This window comes from Elephantulus edwardii, unplaced genomic scaffold, assembly GCF_000299155.1.
Source record: "Elephantulus edwardii isolate Elephantulus edwardi_28Jun2011 unplaced genomic scaffold, EleEdw1.0 scaffold00015, whole genome shotgun sequence".
Classification (NCBI taxonomy): Eukaryota; Metazoa; Chordata; class Mammalia; order Macroscelidea; family Macroscelididae; genus Elephantulus; species Elephantulus edwardii.
The window spans coordinates 2,382,568-2,400,839 of record NW_006399765.1 but is presented as its reverse complement, the minus strand read 5'-3'; the positions used below and the strand labels follow the sequence as shown (position 1 = coordinate 2,400,839).

The following is an 18,272-nucleotide window of genomic DNA, read 5'->3' as shown; positions in this document are numbered from 1 at the left end:
TTCAAGCTGCTTTGAAGGTAAAAAGTAGAGACAGATTTATTAGAAAGTTGTATCCCAAAGGAAGGTGCAGAAAGGAAGTAATGGAGCAGGTAGTGTGCTGGTGAGGTGAGGTCATATTTATAGCTTCCTCTTTCTTCTCTGGGCGTTTCTTAGAGGAGGAGCCTGTATTCTAGGCCAGCGAGATGATGTCATGAGAATTCAAAGTGACGCAGGTCATTTTAATTCTGGTCCCTGTTCACTGATGTCATCCATGTGCCTAAAACACTGTTGCTTCCAGGGATGGGCCTTTTCCATGCATGTCAGTATCTGCTTCCTGGTTCTGATGGCTCATATAACTTCCGCATCCCCTATTTCATTGGTTCTAACCCTTATAATCAGGGAACATTGGTGTCCTAGTGGCAAGAAGCAGTGCTGCAATTTGAAAGGCATGCGGTTCAAATCCACCAGCTTCTTTGCAGGAGACAGATAGACAATCTCCTCCTTTGTGATTAATTGTCTCTGAAAACCCTCTGGAGGGTCACCTACGGATTTGTTTCGACTTGGAGATACACAACAACAACAACAATGACCCTCACAATCTCGTAGAGAAGCTTTGGGATCTGAGTGTGAGGAGTGTTCTCAACCTTTGGGAAATTGATGAAAAAGACCAAAGTGTATTTGTCACGTGCTCTGTGCCACGCTCTTCTGTGGACAGAACAGAGAGGAGCCCAGCCTACATTTAGATCCACTGTCACCTCACTGATTGTGAGCAGGGCCCTGTCACCTCCTGACCTCAGGCGTCTCATCTATGAGTGGGGATGGATGGTGTCTAATAACATTCCAGGTTCCAGGAGTTGGAAGAGGATCCCAGGTCTCTGACAGAAAACCCAACACGGGAGGCACGTCACTGTAGGGAGGACGTTCTGAACTATGTGTCTGGGCTTGGCTCAGAAACTTCTGTGCTCAGTGACAGGGAATGGCAAAGGAAACGCTGACAAAGGAGATCAATCAGAACTAGTTTTGACAAAGACGAGGCAATATAACAATAGAAACGGACCTGTAAGGAATGTGGCTACATGACAATTAAAACAGACTCTCAAGGAATGTGGCAAAACAACAGGCTCAATTGATAAATGAGATGGTTGAAAATCACCCTATGTCTATTAGAAGAAATGCACCATCAGCAGTGTAAACCCCACTCCCTGTTATCAAAGATATATAAACCCTTTTGTAAGATAAAAACGGGGTCAGTCAGTCCTGATCCATTCATAGTCAGTTATGAACGTCTAATAAACCTCAGTTTGTTTCTCTTGCTCTCACTTGGTATTGGTGTCTTTTTTTGTATATTTGAGTCAGAACTTTCTAGTTCTTACTCAAAGAGGCTCTTGGACCTTTTTTTTTTTGGAAATCATCCCCTTAACACTCAGGACTTGTTAGTTTTGAACCACACAGGGTTTCAAACTCAGCCTTCTTGGCTTCTCCTGCCCAATGCTTCTGGATCTAACAGGGAGACTGTGCCTTTTAAGATTCATGCTCAATGTGATAAGAGTCTTGAACATACCATGGATTGAACCAAGTTGCTCCTTGAGGGCAAGGATTTTGAAGTTCTGTCTCACATACTTTGGGTATGCTGCCAGGAGGGACCAGTACTTGGAGAAGTACATCATGCTTGGAAGGATAGAGGGACAGCACAGGAAAGGAAGACCCTGGGTGAGATGAATTGACTCAGTAACTGGGTAATGGGGGTAGGTATGTCAAAGACAATGAGATTGGCTCAGGATAGGGCAGGGTTCAGAGCTATCATGCGCATAGGACCACTGTGAGTTGCAAGTGACTGGAAGGCCCATAACAACAAAAACAACCTTTAGTCTTTGGGGAACAATTTTGAGGAAAGCCTTATCAAGTCTAAATCCTTTAACAGTTGGAGTAGTTTGCCTCCACACTGCAATCTAGTGGAGAGTTCATCTCATCTATTAACATAATAATAGAACCTTTTGCCTCTAAGGGACTTCTAAAGGACCTAAGGGTCATCTGTCCCTTTTACGTGCTGTGCTGAATTATTTTCCCTTCAGACAGTTCAGATTAGGAAAGCCAGCATTCACCTAAGGAATTCAAAATCCAAGAACACAACCTAAAACTTCTAAACACAACCAGGTACTTCTAAATAGTCCCTCTTAACAATCTAAAAACCAACCAAACATAAAACTTTCAGGAGAACAAACCTGTATGTCCTGGAGAGAGTGAAACCTAACTGCTCCTTGAAGGCAAGGTTTTTGAAGCTCCATCTCACATACTCTGGGCATGTGGCCAGGAGGGACCAGTCCTTGAAGAAGGACATCATGCTTGGAAGTGTGCCATGGGAGAGGAAGACCCAGGATGAAATGGTTTGACAGTGACTGGAGAAATGGGATTAGGCTGGCCAGAGATGATGAGATGGGCTCAGGATAGAGCAAGGGTCAGAGCTAATGTACATGAGGGTCTCTATGATTTACAGGTGTCTCGATGGCACATAACAACAACACAACACAAGAAATTTCAGGCATCATGCGTGTGATTCCTGTATGACCTTCTAGAGAGCAGACATTTTGGTGATGACTGCATGGCCCACCTGGAGGGAGCCAGCTTTAAAGCCAGGTATTGCCATATATTACATACTGGTGGCCTTCTTGATCATCTGTGCGTGCTCCCCACAAGACCGTCTTGCCTACACAAAAGCCATCTTGAAAGAACCACTGTGTATACACTTAACTATCTTAATCCCTCCCACAAGAGCCAATCCCAGATGATTTCGCCTCCTTCCATGAATTCCATGAATTGTTGTTTAAAGCTGATTGAAACCAAAGTGATTCTGTTTTGCTGACCTTCTGACCCACCCACACCCTCAACTGATAGCTAAGACCAGGAGTGGTGGGAAAATGGAATGCGGCCCCAGGCTCTGGGCCCCCAAGAGACCAACATAGGCTAGATAAATACCCTCCCCTTCTCTTTGTTCAGGGCTGAAGCTACACTGAAGCTTCACCGAAGTATGCATTTTAAGGAAGCGTATTTGCTGTACCTTTGGCTAGTGTTGCTGGATTTCATAATGAGTTTGGACCTTTCAGTTGCTAGTTGCCGTTGACTCAGCTACCACTCATAGTGGACCCTGTGAACTCCTGTGCCGTCATCATCCCTGACTCACCTGAGCCCACTGCTGCAGTCACTCTGTCAATCCATCTTGTTGAGGGGCTTCCTCTCTTTCAGTGAGCTTCCTCCACCTTTCTAAGCATGATGGGTTTTTTTGCCAAAGACTGGTCCCTCCTAACAATATACCCAAAGTATGTGAGACAGAGTTTCGTCATTCTTGCCTCTAAGGAACATGTTAGTAGCACTTTCTCTAAGACACATTTGTTTGTTCTTTTTGCGCTCAATGGGATATTCAGTACTCTTCTCCAACACACAACTCAAAGGCACTGATTCTTCTATCATCCTTAGTCAACTGTCCAACTTTCAGATGCGTAGCAAATAATTGAAAAGCCCATAGCTTCCGCCAGGTGCACTTTAGTCTTTAAACTGACACTGTGACTTCTTAGGGCTTTGGGGAGGATTTCACCAATACAAGAAATCTTTTCATTTCTTGACTGCTGTTACAGTGGGTGTTGATTGTGGATCCGAGTAAGATGAAATCACTGACAATGTCAATCTTTTCTCCATCTATCAGGATGCTGCTCATTGGTCTAGTGTTGAGCATTTTTGTCGCGTTGAGCATTTTTGTCGCGTTGAGTATTTTTGTCGCGTTGAGTATTTTTGTCGCATTGAGCATTTTTGTCGCGTTGAGCATTTTTGTCTTGATATTGAGATGCAGTCCATCTTGGAGGCTATCGTCTTTGATCTTCTGCAGCCAACGTTTCAAATCCTCCTCAGTTTCATTTTTGTTCATTTCATCAGTCTCAATTTCGTTTTGATAGATTAGATGAATGAATCAATTAATTAAAAATCCCCCTTCCATTAATAAACATGGTATCCACCCTTTAAAAGAATCCTACTTATTATTATTATTGAATAAGACACGGTCTAGTGGTGCCTGGTTTGCCCATACCTTTCTTTTTTTTTCTCTAATGAGCCTCTTTCTTGATTTGCATAGAAAATGACATACTCCTGGCTTGCTATTCTTGCTTAAAAGGTTGTTGTTAGGGGTCGTGGGGTCCGAACCAACTCATAGCCGACCTTCTAGTGGGTCTTCAAAGGCAGTAAATCACATGGGAGCTGATTGCCTACCTTTCTCCCCTAAAGCAACTGGTGGATTCAAACCATGCACCTTTGGTAGCAGCACAGAAGAACCCAAACTTAAGAAGTGTGCTGGGGACATTTTCCTGGAGTTCACATTTAGAGAGGAGGCCCATGTCAGCCTGACCTTCTCCACACTGGAGGAGGAAGAACTGAAGCTCCTGGGGAAAGATTCTGCCCACTTTGATCAGTATTATTTCCAAACCCCAGAGCAGAGCAGCTACTCACTGTAGGCCTTCAGTGGATGTATGTGGAGGAGAAGACGACACGGCTGTGCTGCAGTGAGGATCTGGGGCAGAAGGTGAGGTTTGCCCTGTGACTGGGGCACCCTCCAACCTCTCAGCTTCTACATATGGGGAATCAGATTGGAAAACGCAGGGGTTTGGGCCAGAATGCCTGAGTTTCCAGACTTTTTTTTTCACCTTATACCAGCTGTGGGGCCTCCAGCAAACAACATGACTTCTAGACCTCAGTTCCCTCATCTATGAAAAGGGATGAGTGAGAGGACCATGAAGACAAACCCCCATCACCTCTGACACTGTGCTCTCTCAGAGAACAGAGGGGTCAGTACTGAGCTGCTGTCACGCACCAGGGCGGGTCTCCATGCTATATTCACCACTCACAGTCACCTGGGTCCCGGGACCTGACTTATACTCCACGTCAGGGCTCGCTTTCCTGAACTTCACAAAGAAGTAGGTGCCAGTGTCCGCTGGGGTCATATGACTGATGCGGGTGGAATAGTCCAGGTTCCCTTGTCTTATGGAATCTCTAAGATTTCTCACTCGAGGGAAGAGATGCAGGTGGTTCGAGCCTCCTTTGAAATTGTAGATTAACTGCTGCTCTGGTCCAGCTCCTCTGAACCACAGAATGGGCCCCACGGGCAATAGAGACGAGAGGACACAGGACAAAATGACTCCCTTTCCAGCTGTGACAGATGCCATTCTCGGTTGAGTCACCTGCAGCTCCTCCTGACCGGTCACTCCTGCAGGACACACAGGCCGTTAGTCCTCCCATGAGTTCCGTCTTTTCCTCCGGAGTTTACCAGCTCCCCTTTCACTCTGAGCACCAGTGTGAATCAGACCTGTGGGGCTGGCCATCAGGTGTGTGAGAGATACAGGGAAAGGCAGGTGAGCTGAACAGAGGTAAGAAGCAGCCCGGGACACGAGAGGCACCCTGCAGCTGTTAACAGCAGTGACCGGGAGCATTCCCACGGATTGGCATTTCAGCACTGCGAATGGATGGAGTAGAGACTTTTCTTGGAAGAAGTAAAAGCTCTGGGGCAGCAAGAGGGGTTCCTCTCTCAGCCAAGCTGCTCCTTGGAGGAAAGGATTGTCTAGCTTTGTCTGACATGCTTTGGGTATGCTGTCAAGAGGGACCAGTCCTTGGCGAAGGACATCATGCTTGAAAGGGCGGAGGGACAGCACAGGAGAGGAAGACCGGATGAGATGCATTAACACAGTAACCAGGTAGGGGAGGGGGGAAGAGGGCGGAGTGGGGGCGGTGTGTCAGAGACAGTGAGATCAGCTCAGGATATAAGTCAGGGTTCAGAGCTATTGTGCTATGAATCCCAGTTCACTTGATGGCACGTAACAACAACACAAAAAAGGAATACATGGATAAATAAATTAGAGACAGTACTTGCTCAATGATTCTGGGCAAATCCCCTTTTCTATTTCTTCTTTTTATCTGAGAGATGGAGACAAACTGGCACTTCCAGGCTGCAGAGCATCTGAGAATGTGTATCAATACGGGCAGAGAATGCTCGGCTAGAGATGATGGTGAATTCAAAGGGCCAGCGGCCAGTGGCCCTGGATTAGGAATATGACTGCATTACCAGAGCTTGCTCAGCTTAAAACCTTGTTGTTTGATGCTGACAAGTAGACTCTGATTTACAGTAACCCTAAGAATAACACAATAAAAGCTTGTCCTGTGATGCAGTGGCTGTAACGATGTGCTCAGGAGATTGGAGATGGTGAGGATGACCCCAGATAGAGCAGGATTCTTGGAGTCTCTGTGAATCGCTACCGACTTGACGGCACATAAAACAATACAAAAGCCGGCACCACCTTCACACTTTCTGCTGTGCTCAAGGTCATTGTTGCGGTCATTATGTCAATCCATGTCTTTGAGGGTCTTTCTCTCTTTCTCTGCCTCTCTACCTCTCCAAGCATGATGCCCTCCAGGAACTTGAGTCTCCTGACCTCACAGACACAGAGAACTGATTCTATAGTCTTGTCAAGCTTTCTGTAGTGCATCTCCCTGGAGTGAGAGCCTGGCAGGAGAGTTGGCAGGGAAAATCCGTTCTGTGGTGAATTCAGGAAGAAGACCAGCCCCAGGCCAGCCTCACATGAAGAGGAAAGCAGTTCCAGCTGCAGAAACAAATGCGTCCTTCTCTAGTTCAGGGCCAGACACACCTTGGGATCATCTACCTCCTTCCCTTTTTCGTTGGAAATGGACATCTTGCTAGGAATGGTGGAAGGTCAGCGAAAGAGAGAAAGAATTGATACAGTGACTGCAGCTGTGGGCTTGAGAGTGTCAGATTGTGAGGATGGCACAGGATAGGACAGGGCACAGATCTGTTGTTCATACAGTTGCTATGGGTCATACTTGATGTGACGGCTCCTAACAACAACAACAACAACAACAACAAATTGCACTGGAAGAGATTGCCCACCTTTCTCCCATGTGAGTTAGAGTTGTTAATCATCCCTCTTATATAGATGGGCAAACTGAGACGCAGGAAGTCCAGTCAACGTGCAGCTGGCAGCAAGCAGGGCTTCACACTGAGTCCTGGCTCCAAGCCCACGCCTTAGCATTGAGCGGTGCTTCAGCTCTTCGTGGAGAGACTAAACAAACAGCTCACCAATGTTGGAGAAGTGTGATGGGCACCAACTGTTAACACACACACACACACACACACACACACACACACACACACACACACACGGTGAGGAAACAAGGAAAAAGTGCTAAGTAGTTCAGACAGGGCAGAGAAAACTCTGGAATCAGGATTCAGACGAGGGAGAAGCCTCTTGAAGGCCAAGGAGGAGGTGACACAAGCTGAGCCAGGAAGGATGAATAAAACTTGGACATGCGAAGGCAAAATTCTCTGCTGTGGAGTTGATTCTAACTCGTGATGACCCTAAAGCCGAGGACTTTTATGGACCCACAACAACCTTCTTTAACCACATTAAGAAATTTTCTTTTCAGGACATAGAAGCTATTGGACAGAATCTGGTTGAAGATGGTTATAAGTAACCTTGGTTCACTGTGCGTGGGCAAGAGATGGCTAACTTGTCCTAGAGAAAATATGGTGCACCACTCACCAAATGCGCCCTTTAATCACACCAATGGCACCATTTTCTGTCCAGAAATGGACAGAAGTGGAGATGACCACTGTGCACATTGTTGTTGTGTACCATCAAGTTGGAACAGACTCGCAGCTGACCTTTGGGCAGGTTTTCAGAAGCAGTTAATCTCGTGGAAGGAGATTGTCTTTCTCCTGGGGAGCAGCTGGTGGATTTGATCCACATACCTTTATGATGGTGGTGCAATTCCTTACCACTAAGCCATCAGAGTTCCCTACTGTGCACATACTTGACCTCAATGGCAGTTTTAAATGAACACATTTCCTTTTAAGAAGCCATAAAAAGTCATACTGCTGCCCTCTAGTGAACCAGTTTTAAAACTTCAGTTTCTTGGTTCCTTGCTCATCACTCAGCAATAAATTTACTTTCTCTTTTGGTCCCTGACTTTTAACTGTTAGTGCACCAGGCAGCAGACCCAGTTCTACTCTGGGATCAATTTCTGGTGAGTTCATCAGGATTAACCTACGGGTCGGTTCTGACTCGATGGTACACAACAACAACAACAACAATTTTAGTGGAAGATGTCTAATTAGATATCAACTGCTACCTTTTTTGAGTAAGAGATCTCTGCTGGCTTAGTGATAAGGAGTTGCTTTGTCAATTCCAGGAACATGGTTTGAATCAACCTAGGTGCTCTGCAGAAGAGAGGTGGGCAATCTCCTCCTGTGCAATTTACGTCCTCTGGAAACCTGCTGGAGGGTCAGCTATCAAATTATTTCGACTTGGAGATTCACAACAACAACACTGGTGAACTAGTGAACTGACTGGAAGGTTGAATCCTTAACTCTAAATGCTTCTGTGACAGTCAGACTGATCTCCACATGGAGAATTATCTCTTTTTTGTGTTTTGTTCTGGTTTTGTGTGTGTATGTGTGTTGTGGCATGCATTGAATGTTGAAGGGTGTGTGTGTGTTTGTGTGTGTGTGTGAGAGAGAAACAGAGATAGAGATAGAAAGAGACAGGAACAGAGAGAGATAGAGACAGAAAGAGAGAGAGAAACAGAGAGACAGAGAGAAAGACAGAGAGAGACAGAAACAGAGAGGAGACAGAGATAGATACAGAGAGAGACAGAGAGAGACAGAAACACACACACACACACACACACACACACACACACACACACACACCCCACACACAGAAATTGAGTCCAAGAAGATGAGCAATCAAACTTCTTCCCCAGAATGTGGGCCCTTAGGGGGCCCTCTGAAAAACTGTTCCTTCTAAAACAGCAATGAGCTTAGGAAAAAACAAACAGATGCTTTTCTTCTGTAACACTGCTGGGCTCCATGCCAACGAGTATCAGATGTAAAACAGCACAAGAATGGGTCACTGGATTACAATGTTGTTGTTGGGACCGTCGCGGAGACTACAATTCATAGTGACCCAATGATCAGCAGGTCTGACCTTGGCCTGTCCTGCACCATCCTCACGTCATGCTCAAGCCCGTCCTGGTAGTCACCACTTCCTTGCTTCGCACTGAAGGTCTTCCTCTCTTTCACGGACTTCTAAGACAATATTTTGACTGGATATGCTTTGTAAAAGGGCAGAAGAATGGAATTAGATGTCCTAGTGGGATGAGATCCTCCATGTTCTGGCTTTCATATCTTTATTCCAAAATACAAATTTGCAGAACTCTTTTAAGCTAGTAGCCCAGACATCATGGGGATGAGATAAGTTTCTTCTCAGAGAAGTAAAGAAAGCAATTTTAGGGATCCAAGGAATGACTGATGACCCTTGGAGCCCATTGTCACTTGCCCCACTCCCACATTGCTCCTCTTCCTTTATTCCCATCCCCCTCATCCCCCTCACCTCCCCCAGGGCTCCACTCTTCAGCCCTGATCCACAGATATGGGGTGGGGGGTTTGGGTGAGGGATCAAGAAATAAGAATTAACAGTAGAACTTCCCCAAACCGCTGTCCCCTTCAATTCACCTCCACCAGTGCTCTCAACTCCTCCTCAGCACTCAGCTGGAGGCATCTCCCCCCTCCACCCCCGCACACACAGAGCTGTTCAGCTTGGTCAGCGGCCCACCCACCTCCCAGCAGAGGAAGACCTCTTAAGGCTGCCTGGTAAAGACCAGGAGTCTAAGTATGGGCACATACGCCCTTTTCCACATCTGAAAAACATGCCAGCGTATTGAGAGGATTCAGGAAAGCCTCACTAGCGGTTTTATCACCTACTGTCCCCCTTAGGGAGCTCTGACGGTGTAGTGGTAAGGAATTGTGCTGTCAATGCAAAGGTATGTGGTTCGAATCCACCAGCTGCTCCATGGGAGAAAGATAGGCAATCTCCACTGGTGCAATTAACTGCCTTTAAAAATCTGCTGGAGGGTCGGTACTCAACAGTTCACCACCACCACCACCACAATGACAACCACCACCACCACCACCACCATCCTTCTTGGGTAGACTGTCAATCACTCCTGGAGATTCTTTTAACTCTTGGAGAAAAACGAACAGTTTTAAGCAAGTCTAGGCCTGGTGACATAGTACGTAACTTACTGAGCTGCTAACTGAAAGGTCAGCAGTTTGAATCCACCAGCTGCCCTGCAAGGGACATACAGGCAGTTTCCTCCTGCAAAGATTTACCGCCTTAAAGACTGTGGAAGGACACCCTGAGTTGGAACCAACTTGACTTGCATTTTGCTTCATATTTACAGCTTTCCTTTTTCCTTACTGCCTTGCTGCAGGAGTTTGGCATTATTCCCTGATTTGATGTTTTCTTTTTCCCTTACAAATAAAATGTTCTCTCTGCAACTTTATCCCTGGCATGTCTTAGTTAGCACTGTTAATATTAGTATCCTTCTCTGGGCTAGTGCTACGGTGCCTTCTGCCATGGCGTTTGAGGCATTTCCCCTTTTCCAATGAACGACAGCTGTTAAGCTATGGCCCCAGCACACAGTCACACAGTCTCCCTGAAATATGAGATGAACCAAGAGCTGATAATAACAAGTTAGACAAGCTCTCCCCAGCCTCACTTGCTTCATAGATCTCGTTGGGCCAATATTAGGCAAGCATTTAGTCATTATATTCGGCCCTTGCATCCTCAATCTTTCTGTAGCATTTGTTTCCAGTAGGCTTAAGGCTGCAAGAATTCTTTTATTTTGCAGACTCTTGAAAATCATGGATATTAAGCACTACCCACATTATATCCTAAAGACCAGCTACAGATGCAGCAGCCAGGTCTGTTCCTCTCAGCCCTGAACATCAGCCCTGTTTCAGCAGGAAGGAGTCCCAACAGTTGTCACCTGTTGTCCCTCAAGGAATGGTCAACTCAAAGAGCGATTTGGAGTCAAGGACTCATGTTCAGCAAGTCATCCCTACTCTCTACCCCTGAAACAAGCATTATTTGACTCCCTTAACATGGTTTCTCTTCAGGCCTTAACCATTATCAGACAGAATCTGGTTGAAACTAACTTTACCCCACCATGCATATGCAAAAGGAGACTAACTTGTCCTGGAGTAAACCTTGTGAGACATCCTCCAGCAAGAGCCTCCCTTTAACCATGCTAAGGTTACCGTTGTCTGCATTTGGGGTGTATGACCACTGAACACCTGTTCATTTTACCCCCCAAATTGAACTGTTATGAGTGTATATGCTATATATGGAAAAAGACGGCATGCTGGGAAATGTAGAGGGTCAGAGAGAGAAAGGCCCTCGACCAAATGAATTGACACAGTGACTATAATGATAGATTCGAGCATATGAGAGATTGTGAGGATGCTGAGTCATAATCAACTTAACAGCACCATACGTCACGGACTGAACTGTGTTTCACATTAAAATGACATAATGTGGAAACTAGGTAATGATCTTTCATGATCCAATAAACCAAATAATTGTAAAAAATATTAAGGATAGCAGCATTCAGGAGCAACAATTTAACAAAATGCTATTTAACATGGGAGAGGCAAACCATTATGCTGAGTGAACTACCTGAGTCTTATAAGGACAAATACTGCATGAGACCATTATTGTAAAAACAGAAGAAGAACTAGTAAAATGCATATAAAAATCCAAAGGGGGAAGGTCAGGGGAAGCTGAGGGTGGAGAGGGAGGGAAAATTATGGGGTCACAGAGTTTGGTGGGCAGAGGAAGTGGGTGAAGGAGTTAGGAAAGATCTAGTGGAGACCTGAAAAGACAGGGTGACAGTGGCATAATTCAATGGTGATTCATTTTATAAAGCACAATGTATGGGAATGGTCTCATGAAACACAATGTGAATGAAGGAATGTGTGAAACACAATGTACATGAATGAAACACAGTGCACATGAATTTTGTAAGCAAACCAATGTACAAACTTTTTAAAAGTTGAAAGCAAAAAATAAACTCAGGGCGGGAGGGGGAAGGATTAAGGGTAGAACATAATACCACTTAATTTCATCACAGCCCTAATCTGATATGTAAGAGGAGGTTGCAGAAGGTGTAGTCCATAACACCTTTTGTCTCATGACAGATCAAAGCAGAGCCAAGTGAGCTGAGGGAGGTAGGGGAACCTCAGTGCCACCAACAGGTAGTCACCAGGAACGGAGGTCATGGTTTAGACCTGGGCCCCTACCCAGAGAAGCTCCTTGACTCTATGATTTTCCCTCCCTCTCCACCTTCAGCTTCCCTTGCCCTTCCCCATTTTGATTTTTATATGCATTTTACTAGTTCTTCTATTTTTACAACAATGGTCTTATGCAATATTTGTCCTTATAAGACTGAGGTAGTTCACTCAGCATTATGGTTTGCCTTTCCCATGTTAAATAGTGGAAGGCCAGGATGCATGAAGATCCCCAAATAACTCTTGACCTACAGATGCTGAAGAGAAGGACTTGACTTTACAATGACAGAAAGTGAGAGTGAGAGTGAGTGACAGAGAGAGAGAGGGAGGGAGAGATAGAGTAAGAGAGGGAAAAAGAGAGAGAGTGAGCCTTCCTCTAAAGCTGGGACCTTGAATTTGGACTTCTAGCCTCCTGCACTGTAAGAGAATAAATATCTGTTTATTGAAATAACCCACTCTGGTATCTATTACAGCAGTATTCGATAACTGAGAAGCTCTTAAAAATGGCAGACCCTTTCCCTCCTGCAAACAAATTTTGAATTTCCTGGTTCCTTGCTCAGAGTCTGCCAATGAATTTGCTTTCTGCTTCTCATAGATTGCTGTCCCTGATGTTTAACGTGCGCAAGGCTGGAGACAGAGTTCTGCTCAGATCTCCATGTTGTTCAGAGGAGAAATGTACTTACTCCACGGGACTTTCAGTAATGGCGATTCTGTGGAAACAGATTGTCTTTTTTCCACAGTGCCACCAGGTGGATTAAAATTGCCACCTTTTCAGTTAGTAACCAAGCACTAGCTATTTGTGCCGCCAAGAATAATGAAGATTGTTGTTGCTAGGTGCTGTTGAACCAATTTTGACTCAAAGCAAACCTCTGAACAACAGATCTGTACTCTGTCCTATCCTGTGCTGTGCTCACAATCTCTGGCACACTCCAGCCCATTGCTGCAGTCACTTTGTCACTCCACTCGTTTGAGGATTCTCCTCTCCTTCATTATCCCTCCACATTTCCCAGCGTGATTTTCTTCTCCAAAGAATAAGCTCTCCTAGCAAAATGCCCCCAAAAGTACGTGAAATGAAGCTTTATCATCTTTACCACCCAGGAGAACTCTGGCTGCAGCTTCTCACAGACACGTCTGTTCTTTTGACAGTCCATGGGATATTCAGTACTCTTCTCCAACACCACAGTTCAAAGGCATCAATTCTTCTGTCATCTTTATTCATTGTCCAGCTCTCAGATATGTAGCAAGTGACTGAAAAGACTATGGCCTGAATCAGATGCACCTTAGTTCTCAAATGGACATTATTATTGCTTCTCTGTCAATAATTTAAAGAGGTTCCTAAAAAAAAAAAAAATAAAGAGGTTCCTGCCTACAGACTTTCCCAGTGCAATACGTCTCCAGATCTCCTGACTCCTGGCACTAAGTGTACTGATTGTGGATCCAAGTAAGATAAATCATTGACAGTTTCAACCTTTCTTCCATCTATTGAGATGTTGCCTGTTGGTCCAGTGGGAGAATTTTGTTTTCTTGATGTTGAGATGCAATTCATATGGAAGGCTGCAGTGTTTAACCTTGTGCAGCAAGCACTTCAAGTCCTCCTCACTTTCAGCAAGCAAGTTTGTTCCGTCAGCATAACAAAGGTTATTGATGAGTCTTCCACCAATCTCGATGCCACATTCTTTATCTTATAGTCCAGCTTCTTAAATGATTGGCTCATCATACAGATTAAATGAGTGTGCAGAAAGGACACAACACTGAATCACACCTTTCTTAATTTAAGCTGTGATATATTTTCTTGCTCTGTTCGCATAATAGCCTTTGGGTCGAGATATAGGTTTCACAGAGTAAAATCAAGTGTTCTGAGATTCTCATTCTTCTCAGGGTAAGCTGTAATTTGGTATGATCCACACAGTCAAATTCCTTTGCATAGATCATAAAAAATTAAAAAAAATCCCTATATATATTCAGAATACATATAAACCCTTCAGTGGGTTTTCAGAGGCAGTAAATTGCATGGAAGGAGTTTGCTCATCCTTTTCCCGAGAAGCAGCTGCTGAATTCAAACCGTGTGTCTTCAGGATTGCAATGCAACTTCTTGCTACTGGGCCACCAGAGCTCCTATGTGTGTGTGTGTGTGTGTGTGTATGTATGTATGTATGTGTATATATATGCACTATTTAGAAGATATAAGATATATACATAATATATAATATATAGTATACACATACTATATATAGTATACACACACATACATACACATGTTTTCACATATGATTATATTATATATCAGGTATATATCTACCATATATATTTAATATGTATGTTATCATGTATATATAATAGATTTATTTGCCCACATATATGTAATATGTATGTATTTTTACATATTTTTAATTTATCTATTTATTTTTCATGTATAGGTAATACATGTATGCTTTCATATACATGCAATATGTGTATGTACCATGACAACCTCATATGTGACACAGTAGGACTCTGCTTGATAGCATTTTTGGTGGCTGGCTTTTCAGAAACAGACCTTTCTTCTAAGGGACTTCTGGGTGGATTTGAACCATCAATCTTTTGGTTAGCAGCTGAGTTAACTGGCTGTTAACTACCATTCACTACCCAAGAAAGCATAAGATAGGGCATTTCTGATCATAGGAACAGCTATCTATAGCTGGGGCACTCAAGTGAAAGAAGATTTTTCTCAAGGTTAATGGAGCACATGTATTTGAACAAGAACACTTACCAAATAGGGCTAGTGCACATGTTTAAATATTATGCAAAGTAAAGGCCTCTTACTGATGCGAGTTTGGAGAGCCTTGGGGAAAATATGGATCAGCTTATAATTATACCACAATGCAGGACTTCTCAGGACCTGGAAGGTGTTAATTTTCATGAATGGCCAAGCCTTGTTATCTTGCCCATCTCAGCATGTCAGTTTTTCAGAAACATGTAGTGAGAAGTAAGGCCGGTGAGGGAGAGAACCAGTCCTGCTGCTGAAGTTAACTCTTTTTGTAACAAAACTTGGACCCACTCAGCAATTTTGAGCAGAGCAGTGATATAATGAGTTGTGTTGACAAGCCAGAAATCTGAGCATATTTAAAGAGAGAGAGAAGAAAAACCTTGATCAGTCCAAGATGACAAATAAGAAAATAACCTGTCGCAGGAAGCCATTGGAGGTAGCTAGCTAGCGTGTGGGATCCGTGTAACACTTTTAGACTCCCTTCCTCTTGCACACCCCCTCACCATCTGTCGCAAAGGGCACTGGGACGACGCAAGGAGGAATATTTCAGCTCTGGGGGCTCCAGAGCTTGGCAGCCCAGATGGGGAGGGGGTGCTGAGAACCAAAGGGCTGTCAGCATTTCCACGAGAGAGATAAAGTGACTTAATGAAAAGCTTCAGTCCCAGAAGGAATCTGCATGCCTCGATTTAAGCCTAGAGGTGCCTCCTGTCCTGGGCTCCAACTCTCCAGCTTCGACCCAGGGATCCTGACTAAGTCATTAAACTCCTTGCTCAGGGACTACTCTAGGTTTGCATTCAGAATTCAGGCTCTTTACTGCCTACTCTTCGGATTAATCTGGGATTTGGGTAATCAGTTTGGGGAGCCTCTGTGTAGGGCAAACGGTTAAATTATTCAATTGCTAACTGAAGTTTGGAGGATTGAGTCTACATAGCGATACTTTGGAAAAAAGATCTGGTAACTTCTGAAAGAAACCTTAGCCATGCTAAAAAAAGTATTTTAAAAATTGCCAAAACGTACTGACCAAACACTTTATAGGATTTGGTTCATGTTAGAAAGCTGAGCTGCAATCCCAAAGGCTTGCAGTTCTAATCCCTCAGCTGCTCCATGGCAGAAGGATGGGCAATCTCCTCTCATGTGATTTAAAGCTCTGAGAACCCACTGGAGAGTTGGCAATGGGTTGGTTCTGACTCAACAGAACACAACTACAGCAGCAACAATAACAATAGCCAAGGTATTTGGCCTCATACATATTTAGAATTTATGTCCTCATTCACTGTATAGTGTCTGGGGGGTCTTAAAAGCTTGCAAGCAACCCTTTAAAATGCAATAATTGGTCTTTATTTGCCTGGGAGGAAGAAAGAGAAAGTGGCTAATTACTTTCACGAACAACTACCTCCTTCATAATAAGACAAGAATAACTAGACGATGCCTGGCTATCATTGCTGGATATTTGTATTCAAAGATTTTTATAGACGAATCCTTATCAAAAAGGGGAAAAGATAGAACAGAATTTCACCTTATGTGCACCTTAGACTTTTCTATTTCCCTAGATTGCTTTGAGGTTTGAACAGAGACTCGGGCTTATCCGAGCAAATGGTCTGTGAAGGCCACAGTCAACAAAACCCCTTTGATGTATTTGCGTTTATTAAACCCAGGAAGGTGGCAACAACTGACGCTTACATGGAAGCTGCTGTGCCCTGTGTATTATTCTAAACACTTAAAGATGTTAACTAAAATGTTGGATTTTCACCTCAGCTCTTATTCTAGACAAACTAAAAACTTGGACTCACTCAGCAGTTTTGAGCAGAGTAGTGATATAATAGGGAGCTCTGGTGGCCTAGTGGCAAAAAGCTGAGCTGCAATCCCAAAGGCACGTGACTCGAATCCACCAGGTGCTCCGTGGGAGAAGGATGGGTGATCTCCTCTGGTGCAATTACCTGCCTATGAAAACCCACTGGAGGGTCAGTTTTGGGTCCGTTCTGTCTTAATGGTACATCACAACAACAGTGATGTAATAAGATGTGTTGACAAGCCAGAAATCATTAATGGGTATTTATAGAAATATAATATATAGATATTTACAGAAGAATCCTGATCAAAGGACAGAAAAGACAGAACAGAATTTCACTTTAGGGTGCACTTTAGGCTTTTCTATTTCATGTTGAAATATAAAGCTGATAGTTTATTCTGACTCATGGCAAACCGTCTTTTAGGTTTCCAGGACTGTAGTCTTTATGGAAGCCACAAAGCCACAGGGTGACCAGTGAATGTGAACCACCGACATTCTGAGTGCATGTAGTAAAGAACTTTGTTGATCTCCAATATTAGCAAAGTGTTTAGAACCTCTCATTTCTGCCATAACAGTATATATAACATTTTTTGTCAAAACCACAGTTCAAAGTCATGAATTCTTCTTTGGTTACTTAGTCATTGTCCAACTTTCACATGTATATGAAGCTACTGAAAACACCATGGCTTGAGTCCACAAATTCACATCCTTGCTCTTTAACACTATGGAAAGCTCATGTGTGGCACATTTCCTCATTGTACTACAAAGTTTGAGGGGTTTTTTTTTTGATGGCTGCTTTCTTAACATCAGTTATGGATCCAAGAAAATGAAATTTTCAGTAACTCCAATCATTTCTCTGCTTATTGTGATGTTGTTTATTGGTCCAGTTGTAAAGATTTTTGTTTCTTATTTCAAGGTACAATTCATACTGAAAGCTATAAATAATCTTTAAGCTTCATAGTAAGTGTTTTAACTGTGCAGATGTGTTGTTTTTGTTATGTGCAGTCAAGTCGCCTACGACTCTAGCAAACTTATATACAGTAGCTCTGAACCCTGTTCTATCCTGAGCCAATATCATTGTCTCTGATACATTACCTCAGTTACTAAGTTAGTTAATTTTGTCTTATGTTTAGTTCATTTTACCTTGGGTCTTCCTCTCCTGCACTGTCCCTCCACCCTTCCAATCATGATGTCCTTCTCCAAGGACTGGTCCTTCCTGGCCACATGCCCAACATATGTGAGATAGAGCGTCAAAATCCTTGCCTCCAAGGAAAAACTTGGTTTCACCTTCTCCAAGAAAGAACTGTTTGTTCTCTTGGCAGTTCATGGTATGTTCAATACTCTTCTTCAACACCACAACTCAAAGGCATCGATTCTTCTTCTGTCATCCTACATTTGTGTATAAATGTTTATTGATGTACATTTTCTACAGTTGTTCATGGGGTCTCTATGAGTCAACTCTATGACACAAAACAGCAACAAAAGGGTGTAATCTACCACACCTTTTACCTTGCAAGAGATAAAAAGGAAGAAAACAAATCAAGAGCAGGGGACTTCAATAATAATAGTAATAATAATAA

General features: G+C 43.7%; 1 pseudogene; it reads right to left on the bottom strand.

Moving 5' to 3' along the window:
- The window catches only part of LOC102860705, a 17,635-nt pseudogene extending 12,296 nt beyond the window's left edge, over window positions 1–5,339 (bottom strand).
- Between the last annotated feature and the right edge of the window lie 12,933 nt (window positions 5,340–18,272).